Raw genomic sequence first — 16,778 nt, forward strand, 5'->3', positions numbered from 1 at the left:
TGAGTAATCTAGTTGCCTCGTATTAGTGGGAACATGTAGTATTGGTCATATGTGACCAGTGAACGCTGTCAACTTAATTCATTGCTGTAGTACAGCTGCCTTCCTGGTTTCCTCGCCAAATAAATGCTGTTTGTGAAGCACCAATTCTGTGCTCAGAATTATTGTCCTAGGTCTTTTACATGCTGTGGTGGGCAGAAGAACAACCCCTCAAAGATGTTCACGTCCTAAGCCGTGGAATCTGTGTGGATAGGTTTGTGACCTTACATGACAAAGAGACTTTGTAGAGCCGACTAATTATCCAGGCAGCCGGCTAATTATCCAGGTGGGCCTGCTGTAATCACAGGGATCCTGTAAGAAAACAAGGGCACAACAGAGTTAGAGGAGTTGGGAAGAAGGAAGCAGGATTCTGAGTGACATGGCGCCGTGTGCCAACCGATGCGGCAGAATCTAGAAGCTGGAGAAAGCGAGGACATGGGCTCTCTGGTAGAGTCTGCTGACCCGTGCTAGACCTTCACCTCCAGAACTGTTAGATAATACATTTGTATTGTTTTAAGCTACTAGGTTTTTGGCAGTGTGTTACAGCAGCAACGGAAGACATAGCAAACATGCAACTCTCATTTATACCTCATGACATTGCTGAAAGGTAGGTTTTGTTACCTTACTACGGAGGAGGAAAGTGTGACTCAGTTGGGTAAGGATTTAGTTGTGCAACACAGCAAGTAATGGAGCCTGGGTTTGAAGGGAAAGCTGGCTACCTCCAAGGCATGGTCTTTGGGTCACACCACTCCCTCCTCTGAAGTGAACGTTCATCTGTGAATGCTGGGCTGCCATGGTGCTGGATAGGTGGCAACAGGTCCCCCCTGGGAAGGACTTAACAGTCTTGGGAAGGGGAGAGAGACATAAAACAGTGAAACATACTGCCTTGGGATGGCCAAGGCTTTATCCCCACTGTCTTTCTCCTTTTTAAAAATAAATGAATCACACTCCTGAATAGTTTTTGTTTGTTTAAACAAATCCCTCTTTTAGAGTCTTTGGTTGATGGACATGCATAAGTAGTTGTGTATTAGCCAGAGTTCTCCAGAAAATGGAACCAGTAGTAGACCTATCTGTGTATCTCTGTCCATCCCTCCATGTATGGATGGATGGATGGATGGATGTATATATCTGTCTACTTACCTACCTACCAAGACTTGTTATAAGGAATTGGCTCATGTGATTATGGAAGCAGAGGAGTCTCATGATCTGCCATCTGTAAGCTGGAGGCTCAGGACGGCGGATGGTGCATGCCCAGTCTGAGGGCATAAGACCAATGTCCCAACTTGAACACAGTTGGGCAGAGAGAGGGGATTCGCCCTCTCTCTACCTCTTTGTTCTAGTCAGGCCCTCAATGGATTGGATGAGCCCCTCACCCCCACTGTAGGGCATCTGCTTTCCTCAACCTACCGAGTCCAGTGTTCCTCTTATATGGGAACACCCTCATTAACACGCCAGGATCACGTTTCACCAGATATCTGGACACCCCCATGGCCTGGTCAAGTTGACACAAAATTATTCATCACAAGTCTCATATGGATAAATGGAAAAAACTTCCAGGTTACCAGAACAGTTCAAGATCTGGAACTGGAAGCATGCCAAGCTCAGAGTTGACCTTAGTAGGTCATTGACTCAGTTTTAGGAAGTGACTTGAGGCAGGGCATCCTGCTGAACTTGGGTTTAAGAGCTTGCAGTGCTGAAGCATTTGCTCAGCTGCATACAGCACTGGGTGGTGGGGGTCCCCATGCCTCACGTGAATGCTCAGGTGTGTATTATGATAATAGTAAGTTAACATATACTGAACCTCTCCGTGTGCCAAATATCATTCTCAGCTCACTCCCTGTACTCATGCATTTACTAACACATGAGCCCCTCGTTTGACCGGTGAGGACCCTGAGGCAAGTCCACACAGACACCAAGAGGCAGGGCCAGGAATCCCACATATAGCACATTGGTGCAGAGCTTAGGCCGTGAACCACCAACTCTGACCAGCGTGCCTGAGGCAGCGCATAGCCACCTGGGCTCTGTGTCAGGCGTGACGCCTCCACATCTCTTGGAACTTGGTCACCATTGTGGGCTGGGCAAGTTTGGCTAGTGTTGGCTTCTACAGCCTTTCAAAATCGGACTCTTCACAGATTAGCCTAGTCTCAAAGGAAAAGGACCACATTCACTACGGAGTTTCATTCAAAGGGGCGCCTGCTTGTGTCAGCTGAGTCCCTGACTTTGGAAGCTCTCAGCTGCCCCGCTCTGCCTTGGAAATGAATCGAAAGAGTAGGTTTTAGTACAGGGGACTGCTCCCTCCAGGGGCAGGCAAGAATCTGGCCTGTTTCTGCCTCCTTCCCCCACAAACTCACTTCTGAAGCCTTTCTTTTGTCTGTCTTCAGAATGAAACTGGATGTTGACTTCCCGAGCTCCCATGTATGTTCTGCACTTTTTGTGGTTTACCCACCAGTGGCATTTAACCTTTGTTAAAGCCACACTGCTCTAGGTCAAGTCCCTAGAAGCAGACCCGAGACAGGTGTTCTTGTGACAGTGATTTATTAAGGCAAGGCTCCCTGGAAAGCACTGGAAGCCAGAGGGAAGCAGGGTAGAGAATGGGGAGGGAAGGATGCAGTCTCAAATCAAGTTTAGGTTTGGTTAATCCACAGGGAGAAGGTTCTGGAACATGAACCACACTGCAGAGCTGACCACCTTGAGGCACAGAGTCAGCTTTGTGAACTGTGTCAATCAGTGCAGGACTGTGGGAGCCCCTGAGAGCAGAGGGCTCTGCTCCAGACAAGGGGCTGTGGGCCATTGGCAGCGCCCCTTCCCTGCTGCAGCCTGGCAGTGGTTCTTGCCAGGGCTCCACAGCCGCTACCCCTGTGACTTGGTTTAATCCCACAGGGTAGACACTGTCCCGACACCGTCCCCACTCCTCCCTGCATTGCACAGTGCAGTTACCAGATCAGCGCAGGTAGAAGCAACATGCTGAAGGGGTTGGTGAGACAGGAGAGGGGGCGGCCTTCTTGCTTTTGTCCTGACAGGTCACACACCTGGCCTGGTATTCAGTACACAGGTGTGAGAGATCAGAGAAGGAGAGCAGGAGGGGAGCCTGGGAACATTTGGTCTGCAGGTGGGTGAAACCATGCAATGAGTTAGTGATGAAACCAGGACTGGGACTTAGGTCTTGTGACTCCAGGCCAGGCTCTTTCCCCAAGTGCACAGCCTGGCTGCCTCTTCAGAGTGTCCTTATGGTGTCTGTCCCCTGGAGGGTGCCTGTCACTGCAGGCTCAGCAGGCGGGAATGCACGGGAGAGGGGCACCGCTGGTGGTCCTGGTGCCGGCAAGGCAGGTAAGTGGATGTTATCCATGTCTTTCCTTCAGACAGAAGCCAGAAAATCAGGGCTGCCTGCATCCACCTCCCATTTCAGTCAGCTGGAGTCGTGGTGGTGGCATTCCCCTGCAGCTGCTGGTCCAGTCTTGGGTAGGGCACCCCCTGTTCACTGGGGGCCAGACCTGTCCCTGCTGCCATGACCCCCAGGCGCAGGTGAGCCTCAGGCACCCCCATGCCTCAGAGCTACCACCTGCCAGCTGTGGTCGCCCCTTCATTCCACCTCTGTTCTGGTTGGTGCTTCAGGTCCGCTCTGGTCCAGACACCACGCCAAGCTCTGGGGCCACGGTCCCTGGCCAGGACCCTTCTGCCCACCCACGCAGCTGGGATTATGGTTCTTTGTCCACCTGCCCTTCAGCACGTTTGCTATCTGGAACCTCCTGCAGTGCCCCCTCCCCCAACCCAGAATTTGGACCTAAGTCAATCCCTTGCAACGTAGGGTGTCATGCTGTTTCTAATCAACCCCGAGGCCAGCCGACACCAGTGATTTCTTTCAGCCCTGACTGGGTCTGGCCCTCTCTTCCACTTCCTGCTCATCCCACAGCCTGCTGCTGAGCCTTCCTGAATCGTGCGGCATTAACCTCGCCTTGCTGCAGTGTCTCTCTCTTCCCTTCTATAAACCTCTCGAGAACCTGAGAGACGTCAGACACTATGACCTACTATGACAGGCATTAGAGAGAAAAGGTCAAAAGAAACATGATTGCTGATAATAAGGAACTCCAAACAAATCTGAGATTCTGTAAGAAAACCACTGAGGTCTGGACATGTCTGAACCCGGCGAGACCTGCAAGTGCCTGTGGAAAGAAAGGTTAATCAGGGATGACCTTGGCCCCACTGGCAGTTATGCTCAAGCTGAAGCAACCATCAGCTCATGGAGTTACCTTAAGTTTCTCTTTGATCATGCTATTTTTAAATTCAATTTAATTTTAATTATTTTTTAGAACTTTTATTTTTTAATCCTCACTCGAGGACCTGGTTTTTTATTTTAGAAAGAGGGGAAAGGAGGAAGTGAGAGAGGGAGAAAAACATCGATCAGTTGCCTCTTGCATGCACCCCAACCGGGGACCAAGCCCACAACCTAGGTATGTACCCTGGCCCGGGAATCAAACCCGTGACCTTTTGGTTTACAGGACAATGCTCCAACCAACTGAGCCATCTGGCCAGGGCAGTCATGCTACGTTCTTTGCATAAAAGTCTCCAGTGACTTACCCTTGTTTTCAGGATGATCAAACTTGTTATCTTGGCATTCGAGGCCCTTCCCAGACAGGCAGCTCCCTGTACTAGCCTATTAGGCCTTCTTCTCCAACTAGTCTGGTGACTGGCCGACAGCCAGACAATGTTTCATTCCTGGCCCTGCCCTCCCCTTCCCTCACTGCCACTCTGTGGGCCCATAGATCACAGTCTGGAAGCCTTCCCAGGCCACACCACCCCTCTTTCAACTCAGTGGTTCTCACCTGGGGAGCTTTACAAAATCAGATGGGGTGAGGGAGGAGTGGGCACCAGACCAACTTAACCAGACTCCCCGGGGATAGCACCTAGGCACCTGTCTTTAGTGGACACTCCCAGGTCATGCTGACGCACAGCCAGGGACAGACCTGCTGTTGCAAACAGGTATGTGTTTGTTGTTTCACCCCTCTGGCCTAGTTGCTGGGGGAGGCACTGGGTAGGAAGGCAAGAGGCCGAATCTGAAAACAGCGCCAAAACCTCATCTTCAGGGAAAAGACGGTGGATCCTGACACCACTTCAGAAAGGCCTCCTGCGTGTGTTCCTTGGAAGAAAGAGGTGGGAGGTGATACAATACCACCTGTTAGGGGATGTGTCAGTTTTCTAGTCTGTTGTAATAAAGCACCACAGAGTGGATAGCTTAAAACCAGAGAAGTCGATTCTCTCTCAGTTCTGGAAGCTGCAAGTTCAAAACCCAGGTGTCAGCTGAGTAGCCTTCCCTGGAGGTTCTGAGGAAGTGTTCCTGGCTCCTCTCCTCGCTTCTGGTGGCAGCCCACAATCCCTAGAGTGCTTGGCCGGTAAGGTACATCGCTCAGTCTCTGCCCCCATCTTTACATGGCCCTCCCTGTGTGTGTCAGTGCCACCAAATTTCCTTCGTCTAGTAAGGCCCACCCCAATCCAGTATGGCCTCATTACAGCTTGGTCACACCTGCACAGGCTCTGATTCCCAACAAGGCCCCATTCACAGGTACCAGAGGTTGGAACCTGAACAGAACCTTCAGGGGACACCATTCAGCCTGCCCCCAGAACTATTAGGTCTGCTCTAGTTAAAAGTGTTGGGTAACCTCCAGCTTAAGGGGATTAAAGAGGTAGGTAAACTTAGCTACCTGCACGGCAGAGCTGTCCCCATGCATGCGGCTTCCTTCTCAGAAAGGATCTCTCCAGGAATCTCCGCCCTGCCCTGATTTCATCCAGGCTTATGAGAGTAATCAGGGTAATTGCAGAAAAGCTCTCCCACCACAACTGAGGAGGATGACTCTCCAAACTGCTGCCAGGCAATGATCTTTCTCTGCTTCTACTCAAATATGGGGGCAGGTGGGGGGAGGAGCACCCGCTGGAAACAGCTTCTCCCTGGCCGCCTCTGTCCTGTCTGTGTGGGTTGCTGGCAGGATGGGCAGGCACTGCCTGTTGACCTCCAGTTTGTGTGGTTTTGATGGAAGCCCAACTGTGGAACCCATGCTTTGTTCTGTTCAGGAACCTGGCATTTGCCCTCCTGTCCTCACCTGCCCACAGGAGACAGGAGCTTGTAAACAAGGTTGCCCAAATGAGTGAACAGGGCTCAGTACCTGTAATTTCTCTACTGCTCTGTGCCCCCAGGCTCATGACCTCGAGGACGGTTGGCCACCGGGCACTGCTCCTTGCACCACGCCCTCCTTGGAGTGCAGGGAGGCTCCGTTTGCCTAGTGCTCCAAACCTACTTCTCCTAGCATAGACAAGCATGAAGCTAAAAACACTTTTTATTTAGGATTTTATTTATTTCTAGAGAGAGGTTAAGGGAAGGAGAGGAACATGGATGTGTGGTTGCCTCTTGCGCGCACACAACTGGGATCCGGCCTGCGACCCAGGCATGTGTCCCAACTGGGAATCGAACCAGTGATCCTTTGGTTCACAGGCCAGCACTCAATCCACTGAGCCATACCAGCCAGGGCTAAAAACATCTTGAGGTTTATACCTGGGTCATGACCACATAAACATCCTACCGCCATCACTGTCAGCATCTGACCTGAACAAATGCCCCACTTCCCTGCGCCTGGCCTCCCTTCTCTGTTACTCCTCTGTAGAGTTCCTGGACAACAGGCAGCAGAGCTAGAAAAAACCTCAGGATGACTAGTCCAGGCCTGTCCCTGTATGAGGGTGAGACCTTCATTTTTACCCTCATTCATTCATGGGGCAAAGTTGGGGAAGATGGGAACCCACATGTGTACTGGGTTCACCTGCTGCCCTGCTGGGTGCTTCTCTTCCCTGTCCCAGGTGAGCATGGCCCCAGGCTTGGCATGTGGGTCTTCACCCACGTTTCCTCCACAGGACCTGCCGGAGGGGAAACAAAATAGATATTTTCATTCACAGTATCATCAAGAACAACAAACTATTAATAACAACCACCCCTTGTGCCAGGGTCTGTATTTAGTTCTTTCTGATCAAGTAGCTCATTTACTCCTTCTTCCTAAAAAGTCGATATCTACTAGATATCTACTAGAATGAACAGATGGAAGTTGTTCACACACTCTGGGCAGCTCCGTCTAGGAGGTGGCAGGGAAGTATGAATAGCCCTTCTGAGCCTTTGCTCTCTCCTCAACATCATCTGCACCTCTGCCCCCATGCCTGGCCATCCCTCTAGCCTTATCCTCATTAATTTTTTCCTTTTGTTTTCCTTAAGCTTATTTTTCATAGGTAAATGTTCTCAGTTATTTTCTAACCAATCTGTCATTTCAGTCTTGAGTTTTTCTTTTACCCAGGAGTGAAACAGAGGGTTCTAACATTTCCAGTCAATTAGCCATTGTTATTAATTACTGGCTTATTTTTAATAGTGGGGTGGAGGGTGAGTGGGGAAGCACGCATGTGCGTGTGTGTGTGTGTGTTTAGGAGAAACTTGTTTATTTGACCGGAACTGATCGACCCCAGTTGTGTGAGGGCTTTACGCTGAACTCCACAGGAATCAGAGATGGGCAGGAAGGAAAACCCTCGTAGTGAACCAAGTCCCAGTGACTTGCTTCAGCTTCCAGTACTTTTGTTTCCTTTTTTCCCCTATCAAAATAGAACTGACATATAACATTGTGTTAGTTTGAGGTGTACAACGTGATTTGATACATGTGTATATTGGGATCACCACAGTAAGTCTAGTTAACATCCATCACCACACATAATTACAATTTTCTTCTTGTGATGAGAATGTTTAAGACCTACTCTCCTAGCAACTTTCAAATATGCAATTACTAATATGTTCATCACTAGTTTTTATTGCATTGCACCTAGTTATCGTGGTCTGTACAATTTCTACTTTTGAAATGTATCAGGCTTTTAAAAAGAATATATATTCTCTGTAAAATTAAATACAGAGCTCTTAAAACTATAAAGCTCTTAGAATAAAAGGTAGGGGGAAAACTTCATGACATGAGATTTGGCTATAATTTCTTGGATATGACACCAAAAGCACAGGCAACAAAAACAAAAAGAAAAACCAAATTGGACTTCATCCAAATTAGAAACTTTTGCCCTGGCCCTGGGTGCATAAGGGAGGCAACCGATTGATGTTTCTCTCACACATCTATCTCTCTCTCTTTCTCTCTCTCTCTCTTTCTCTCTCTGTCTCCGTCTCTGTCTCTCTGTCTCTCTCTCTCATCAGTAAATATATCCTCAGGTGAAGATTTAAAAAGAATTTAAAACTTTTGTGCTTCAAAGGACCCTATGAGCATAATGAAAAGGCAACCCACAGAATGGGAGCAGATATTTGCAAATCATATTAGGGGCAGACAAGGATGTAGACCAATTGGAATCCTTGTGCATTGCTGACAGGAATATAAAATGGTACATCTGCTGTCAGAAACAGTATTGTGCTTCCTCAAAAAATTAAAGAAGTAATGGTCCATATGATCCAGCAACCCCACTTCTGGAGATACATATATGAATTGAATGCAGGGACTCAAAGAGGTATTTGCACTCTCATGCTCATAGCAGCATTATTTACAATAGCCTAAAGGTGGAAACAATCCAAGTGTCCACCAATAGATGCACAGGAAGAAAATGTGGTGTGTATTCATGCAATGGGCTATGATTCAACCTTAAAAAGGAAGGAACTTCTAACATACCTCAGCATGTGTAGGCGCCTTGAAACCATCGTGCTATGTGAAATAAACCAGTTACAAAAGGACAAACATTGTATGATTCCGCTTACATGAGGTACCAGGAGTAGTGAAATTCAGTCAGAAACAGGAGGGTGGCTGCCAGAGGCTGGCAGCTGAGAGCAACAGGGACTTGCTGTTTAATGGGTCCGGCGATCCAGTTTGGAAAGACAGAAATGTTCTGGAGGTGGACAGTGGTGATGCAAAAGTACTTAATGCCACTGAACCATACATTTTAAAGTGGCCAAAATACTAAATTTTATGTTATGTATATTTTACCAAAACAAAAAGAACTCAAATCAAGTTAATTTCTTTATACAAGTCTTCTACATCACCTTTTGCCTAACAAGTGTGACTGAGAGAGGGGGTTTAACTTTTTAAAGTCAATGTGATATTTGCTGTTTTTCATGTTTTTTTGCCAGTTTTTACTTTACATAAGTTGATAGCATACCTCTCTAGACCCAACGTTTTAGACTGTTATTTTCCCCCTTTTTTATAAATACAAAATGAACCTTTGTTCCATTTAGTGTTCACCTTGCATTTTGCTTTGGATGACATTATAGTTATCAGCTCTGTTTTCTTTTTGGCTTGTATTTCATTTCCTTCCTTCCCTCTTTCCTTCTTTCTGCAAATAATCCTGTGCCCCTATTGTGTGCCAGTGACCATTCTAGGCGCTGAGGATGTAGTAGGGAACAAACCAAACCGAATCTTTATCTGCCTGGCACTTACATGCTAGCACCAGGAGAAAGTAAAATGATGTAAAGCTGAAGAGCACGGCATAGTGTAGATACTTTCTGTTTAAAATGCCCTCCACCACCTGCCAGCAGAGATATGGCAGCAGCACCACATGGGCCTGTGTTGAACCACCTGAATGTGCATCCATGTTGCGGCAGATGCCCAGGTAGTTCACAGGGACATCAGGGTTGAGAAGCACTTCTTAGACACCGATGAGAGCTAGGGAGAAACGGCGGCAGTGGAAGAGTGAGAGAGCCCTCACTGGGAAGCGGGCCTTTGGGTAGAGGAGATGAGCTCTGCAGATGCTGAAGGAAGAAGCTGCAGCACTTCAGGTCCAAGGGCCCTGAGGCAGAGGGTCTGTTCTGGGAGTTGTGGGGGGCTGGACCAAGCGAGCTGGTAACCTGGTGAGGGAGGGTCTGGATAAGGCGGACCTATGCTCACAATGTGCCTATTCCAGGCCTCTGTCTGGGGTGTGCCTGGCTGTCATTTGAGCAGCGCTGCAAGCCCAAGGCGCAGAAAGGCCAGGCTGGGTGCGTCCTGGGGGACACTCACAAGTACAGCCTATCTACCGAGGGTTTCTGCCATTCACGTAGCTCCCAAGGTCTTTCTGTCTTTGGCTTTCTTTTTAACAGGCAAATTCCTCCGTTAGATCAGCCAGACTTGTAGCAGAAGAAACACCAAGGTGAACTTTTGGGTCGTCGCTGTTCTCTCGGCTTCCTCAACCTAAACGTCCGTCCCGAAACTGCGCCTCTCAGTCCAGCTACCAAAACTCTAGGAAGAGTAGTCCAGGCGAGTGGATCTCAAACGGCGGGGACCTAGAAACATCACGCGGGACAAGCTGTCCTCGGTTTTTGAGCAGCAGGACGGTGGAGTCGGGCCTGGGGCTGTGCCTGGCCGAGCCGCGCTCCACCACCCAGCCGGGGACTTACTGCGTCTCGCGCGCGTTCGTTTCCTCCCCTGTGGAAAGAGATGACGACACCGCCTCGCTGGGCTGTTTTGAGGTACCAGTGAGATCGTTTACAGGAAAGCATTTGGTAAGTCATAAAGTGCTAAATGTCAGCTCCGCGATTTCAGCTGACGGCCGCCTGGCCCCGCCCATCTGGTTTCTTCTGCACCGGGAGTTGTCCTACCGCGGGCTTGGCACGCACGTGCGAATCCCGGACCCGCACCTCCCGCTGCAGGTTTCCCTGGGGAGGGCAAGTGGGGGTGCAGCCCCGGACCGATTGGCTGGGAAGGAGGTGGGACGAGTGATGACGCGTGGTGCCTGAGACTGAGGCGTGGGGGTGCCGGGGCGGCGGCTGGCGCGGGGCCGGAAGGGAGCCGAGGGGTAGTGGGGAGCGGAGAGGGGCACAGTGAGGGGCCGAGAGGAAAGGCAAGAAGTGAGGTGCGGAGCAGGGTGGGGCAAGGTGGAGGGTGGAAGGTGGCAGAGAGCACCAGGGTGCTGAGGACAGGGAGAGGAACTGGGTGGGGAGGGTAGAGAGCTGCTGGTGGTGGGAGGGAAGGCGAGGGGAAGAGAGGCGGGATGGGAAGAGGAAGGGGGTAGGGCGGGGGCGCCCCCGGCCGCTGGGGCGGAGGCCTGGACTTGGCAGGGGTGGGCCGCGTCCCTCTCTCCGGTGGAGAGCGTTGTCCCTGGCAAAGCTTTATGCTGGTTCCTTAGGGGAGGAGACGGGGCCTGGGCTTCGGAAGGAAGGGCCCGCGGGCGCGTGCGGGCGCACCTACGGCTAGGGCAGGATGGGGTTTGCAGGCTGCGGCAGAGCCTTGGCTCCCTCGCAGTCACCGCGCCCGGGTTTCCGGTCACAGCACGCTTCTGGGCAGTTCGGTTCTTACCCGCCCGTTCCCACCGCCCTTTCGTCCTTGGCGGCTGGACCGCGCGGGAGGGGCGCGGAAGGGGCGCGGGGAGGGGAAGAATGTTGGGGTCGTGCCAGGGCACTGGGTGGCCAGGCGGAGGCAAGAAGAGGGCACTCGGCGACCCCTAGCGAGACCTACCGCGCAGTGTGAGCGGGGCCGAGGAGTAGGGTGCAGAACTGGAATACGGGTCACCGAGGAGCCTGAGAAGGAGCAGCTATAGGGCGGTCTGGACCTCGGTTTGTCCGCGGGGTTTGCCAGCGTCACGACAGAGGAGGCGTGGGCCTTGAAAGATGGGGGCGATCTTCCAGTGGAGTCGTGGGTACCCCATGCCAAGGCAATGAGTTGATTGAGGCAGGGGGCAGAGGCTTGCTGCGATCCAGGACTGGAAGAGTGGGACCCCCCCCCCGCCCCCCCCCACACACACATAAAGGTCCTGGGCCAGTCCACAGCCCTACAGCTCTTGGTGCGAGGTGGATGCGAGGAGGGTGCGGAGAAGGCTTCAGCCCTCCGTGTATCTCAGTGTGGTAAAGATTTATAATATGTGTAAACCTGTAGTGTCTTTCCCAGCGTAAGTGCTTAATACCTTAGTCCTTTTCCCTCCCGGAAGAAGGACGTGAGCTTGTGAGGCCTCCCTGGACATTGCGCAAACACAGCTAAGAGCTCAATAGAGTCCAGCAACATTGTGTCCCAGGAAGGAACAGAGCAGGCGCCTGGCCTAGCAGGCCGGCAGTTCCTCGCCTACGCAGCCCCTTAGAGACTGGGTCTGCATCACGATTTATGGTCTTACTTTTATTCTTCTCTGGGGATTCTTACCTTTCAGCCAGGGGGAATGTACTGACATCGATGGCATCAGAATGATGGACATGCACAGACACACATAGAACCACCCAGATTGTCCTCAGCCAGGACTCCCTGATTGGCAAGTCTGGGGTGGGTTCAGGATTCTAGCTCTAACAGCTGCTCAGTTGGGTGTGACTAGCAGAACCTTAGAAGTGCCACAGTAGAGCCTCAGGCAAAACTTGTGGTGCCAGCCAGACCCCGTGTCAATGATACTGGCGCAGAGCAAAGTGAGGTGCCTGAGGTCACATGCTGTGGGTGGGGCTTTGTGGCATTTGGATCTCACTGAGTCACTAAAGTGTTTTGAATGCCCTGGTAGGTCACATCCATGACTCAGTTTCTCCACCTGGAAGTCGGGAGTAAGGATACGGACTGTGGAGCCTCCCTTCCAGAAGGTGCATTCCTAAATAGCTCCTCCCAAGTTCAGGCTGTTGGTGAGTGGAACTGCCATTTTTGTGGGATGGAGTGGGAGCAGCCTTCCAGTGAGGTCAGAGCCCTGGCATGGCTGACACCATGCAGAGGTGCCTGGTGGGAAGGGTGGCACCCCCAAGGGGAAGGAGGAGGAAACCTGGAAAGGTGTGGTGGACTTGGCAGAGCAAGGCACCAAGACACTACGGTTTCCCCCAGGACAGAGCTTGGTTCTGTGAACGCCCGGGATGCTGGCCAGGGCAGGTGAAGCTTCTCTTTGTGCCAAAGGTGAGGCCGTGATTTAGAAAGCAGCTTGATTGATGGAACCATCAGGGCTAAGCCACACAATGTGGCCGTAAATGCAAACAGTGCAATCGCCACCAAGCCCTCCAGAGCCTGGCCTAGCCTGCTTTCCTCTCCAGGTGGGTCCTGCTTGCTGACAGGCTCATTCTTGGATGTACTGTCTTTCCTCAGAACTTTACATACTGAGATGCCAAGCAGGCTTGGTTGGAATCAGTGTTGAATGTCATTCAAATGTCCCAGCGAACCTCACAGGTGCACAGAGTGAGTGAGATGACTGTGAGAGCTCTCTTCCTTCTGACCAGGCTGTGTCTTCCTTCTCTCAGCATCACTGCTGCCTGCTGCTCAGCAAGCTCATGCATATCTTCATACCAACTCACAGGATATCCCCCAGACATACACACCTAGAATATTCTGTCCCACGTCAGCCAGTACTTCGATCCTGCAGGCCTAGAGCAAGCCCCAAGGCCACCCGTGGTCCTTCCCTGACAGCTGCACCCTATTCTGTAAACTCATAGCATTCAGGGTCATTCCACACACTTAAGGGATTGTGAGTTGCCTGCCATTGTTTTATGTTTATGAGTTTTGCCTCCTTATCTGGAGTGTAAGTTTCCCAGGGTTAGAAATGCTACCAGATGTATCTTTATGTTCCTACATCATCCAGACTGAATGGAGTTCAGGTGCTCATTAGATACTTGCAGGTGTAACTGCTAGGTTGCATCGCTGTCTTCTCCCCTCCTTCTCTTGCTGAGAAGGGGCCCCGGCCCATGCTAGGCAGGATACTAGATGGATTCTGGGTAAGATGGAGAAAAGGGATAGAGACTCTTAGTCTAACACACCTGAGTTGTGCTAGAAAAAGCAGCCAGCTTTAGCAGATGTTTTAGTTTCCTTTCCAGTATAACTAACAATCTTTCACCCCCAAACCTAGTGTCTTAAAACAACAACCATTTATTTGCTCACGAATCTGCCATCTGGGTGGTTTTGCTGCACATTTTTGCCTGGGGTCCTGTGTGTGGTGTAGGCAGATGGCAGCCCAGTTGGGGAGGGACAAGAGGGCCTCACGTGGCTGGCGGGGGGTACTGGCCATCAGTGGGAGCCCCTTCATTCTCCAGGGGTCCTCTCATTCCTTTTGTAGGACACACCACTTCTTAACAGCATGGCAGCAGGCTCCCAGAGGCCTTTATTGCCAAGGCCTAGGAGTCATTCAATGTCGCCTCTCCTGCATTCTGCTGACTGAAAAAGTCACAAAGCCAGGCAGGGCTCAGCAGAAGGATGTGGACCCCATCTCTTGATAGGAGGACTGGCAAAATTCATACTGCGAAGAAGCGTGTGATGGGAGGGATTTTGTGGGAGATTTTGAAGCAAACTAGCTCATCATGAGAGGCGTGTCTTTTAGAAATGTCACTGTGAGATGGCCCAAGAAGACTCTTCTTCCTTTATGTGGCCACCCCCGCCCTTCCCCCAGCTCATCAGATCAACACATGTCCTCTAGCATCATGGCCTTAACTACAGGTGGACTCAACAGGCAGTCTGAGTCAGAGGCTCATGGTTCTGGCTGGAATCTGTAGAGGAAGAAGGGAGGAGATGAGAGAGGGAGGCCATGCATTGGGTGGTGTGGACTGAGGTGACCACAGAGGCGAAGTTAGCAACTGTTGCCATCCTGTGGTCTCTGTGTTGGGCTAGGAGGATTTTGTTTCTGAGTTAACCTTTTTTCTTTCTGTCCACTAGGGACATGGGTTAAACAAGTGTCTTGATAGATGTTAAGAATCTCATCCTAATAGGAAATCCAGAAGAGCTTTTTTAAAATGGTTATTTGAGACTTTTCAGGAAGGAAGAGGAAAAAAATGGGGTTTGGGTCAAGATGATGGAATAGTTAACTTGGAACCTCCCACAACCACATCACAATTACAACTAAACTATAGAACAACTGATTCAGAACCACCTGAAATCTGGCTGGACTAAAGTCCTGTAACTAAGGGCGTAAAAAAGGAGGAGCACAGATGCAGAACAGGCTGGTCCCACACCCACATGTGATGGTTAAATTGAGAGGGATATCTTGGCTGCAGAGATACCCTCTGAGGAGTGAGGGGCCCCAGCCCCATATCAGGCCTTCCAGCCAAGTTTCCAGTGTCAGGAAGAGAAGTTATCCTTTTGGCTGTAAAAACTGGGGGAGAGTGTGGCTGAGTGAGACAGGGCTTCTGGAGTCCCAAGCAGTCCTCTTATAGAGCCCACACACAGACACTTAGTCAAACTCACTCCCTCTGAGCTCTAGCACTGGGGCAGCTTGAAAGGCACGAGAGGCCTATGGGGAGGAACTGAAGAGTCTGGCATCAGGGTGAAAGCTAGAGGGGCAACTTTCTCCCAGGCAGAAGTACTGGCAGAGGCCATTGTTTCTTTTCTGAGCCCTCACCCCACAGAGCCACAGGCAGGCAGGTGCCATATCTGAGACTCCATCAACCAGGATAACACTTTGCCCCAGCCTGGCAATTCCCTGAGACTCTGCCCCACCCAACTTGCCAGCCCACCCAAGCCCAATGTCTTTTCCATACAAACAGCCTGTCTTGGCTCATTCTGCCAATTTTCTTAAAATCTCTCAAACAGGCAGCATCTGGCCTCTGTGTGCTCTATACCTCTTGCTCAGTTGCCCCAGGGTTGGCACTAGGAGTAGCCAGCTTTGGTTTGCAGCTGGGCCTCTCCCAGGGAATTTCAAGTCCAGCACAAGTAGCAGCCACCTGCAAATTGCTCTATACCCCATGCAGGGTGGATCTGGGCAGCCTACAGGCAGCTGCTGATGTTGGCCTGCACCTCTGGGGGGATCTCAGAGCCAGTGTACTTGGTAGACAGATTCAGGCCCAAAAACCTCCACAAGCGACACACTTAAGGAGTGGACTTGGTGTGTACCTGCTGAAGAGAATTCTGTTCTGTGGGGTCAGTCCCTGTACAGCAGATCCTCCATGGTGGTCTCAGCCAGTCCTCACAGTCAGGGGTTAAATCCCTTCCATTGACATGTCAACAGCAGTCAAGGCTCAACTACAACAGGAGGGTGCACACAGGGGGCACACTTGCAGCATTCAGCTCGGGTGACTGGGGAGGTTGTGCCATTGGGCTCTACAATACACATACTACCTAAGGTCACTCTACCAACCTTAAAAGACATAGAAACTCTACCTAATACATAGAAACAAATACAGGGGGGCAGGCAAAATGAGGTGACAAAAAAACATGGCCCAAGTGAAAGAACAGAGCAAAACTCCATAAAAAGCACTAAACAAAATGGAGAAAAGCAACCTACTAGATGCAGAGTTCGAAATACTGCTTATGAGGAAGCTCAGTGAACTTAGGGGAAGAGTAGAGAAACTTAAAACATCAACAAAGGACTAGGAAATGTAAAAATGGAGATAGGAAGCATGAAAAAGAACCAGTTAGAAATGAAGAATATACTAACTGAAATGAAGATGACATTATGGGAATCAACAGTAGAGCAGGTGAAGCAGAGGATCAAATCAGCTATTTGAAAGATAAGAACACAGATTCCCAGTCAGGGCACATGACTAGGTTGCACGTCAGGTCCCCAGTTGGGGGCGTGAGTGAGAGACAACCACACAGTGATGTTTCTCTCCCTCTCTTTCTCCTTTCCCCTCTCTCTAAAAATAAAGAAAGAAAGAAACAAACAAATTAAAAAAAAAAAATCAGCAAGTGAATACATAAAAAAAATTAAAAAGAAAAAAAAGAAAGATAAGAAAGCAGAAAACACTCAATTGGAGAAACGCAAAGAAAAAATAATCCAAAAAATTGAGGATAGTGTAAGGAGCCTCTGGAACAACTTCAAGCATACCAACATTTGCATCGGGGGGGTGGGGGGGCAGAAGGAAAAGGGAGAGAGCAAGCAATTGATAACCTATTTGA

General features: G+C 50.3%; 1 long non-coding RNA gene across 2 annotated transcripts in view; it reads left to right on the top strand.

The window, feature by feature from the left end:
• Positions 1-10,032: 10,032 nt before the first annotated feature.
• Positions 10,033-16,778, top strand: part of LOC150000255 (uncharacterized) — a 41,804-nt gene continuing 35,058 nt past the window's right edge. Inside the window, exons 1-2 of one of the 2 annotated variants that reach the window (XR_016513434.1) lie at positions 10,033-10,513; positions 12,484-12,598. This is a non-coding gene — a long non-coding RNA (uncharacterized LOC150000255). Of the gene's footprint in view, positions 10,514-10,821; positions 10,864-12,483; positions 12,599-16,778 lie in introns of those variants that run through there. The other variant, XR_016513433.1, reaches the window with a different exon arrangement.

The sequence above is a fragment of the Furipterus horrens genome, unplaced genomic scaffold, assembly GCF_987537825.1.
Source record: "Furipterus horrens unplaced genomic scaffold, mFurHor1.1.pri manual_scaffold_10, whole genome shotgun sequence".
Taxonomy (NCBI): Eukaryota; Metazoa; Chordata; class Mammalia; order Chiroptera; family Furipteridae; genus Furipterus; species Furipterus horrens.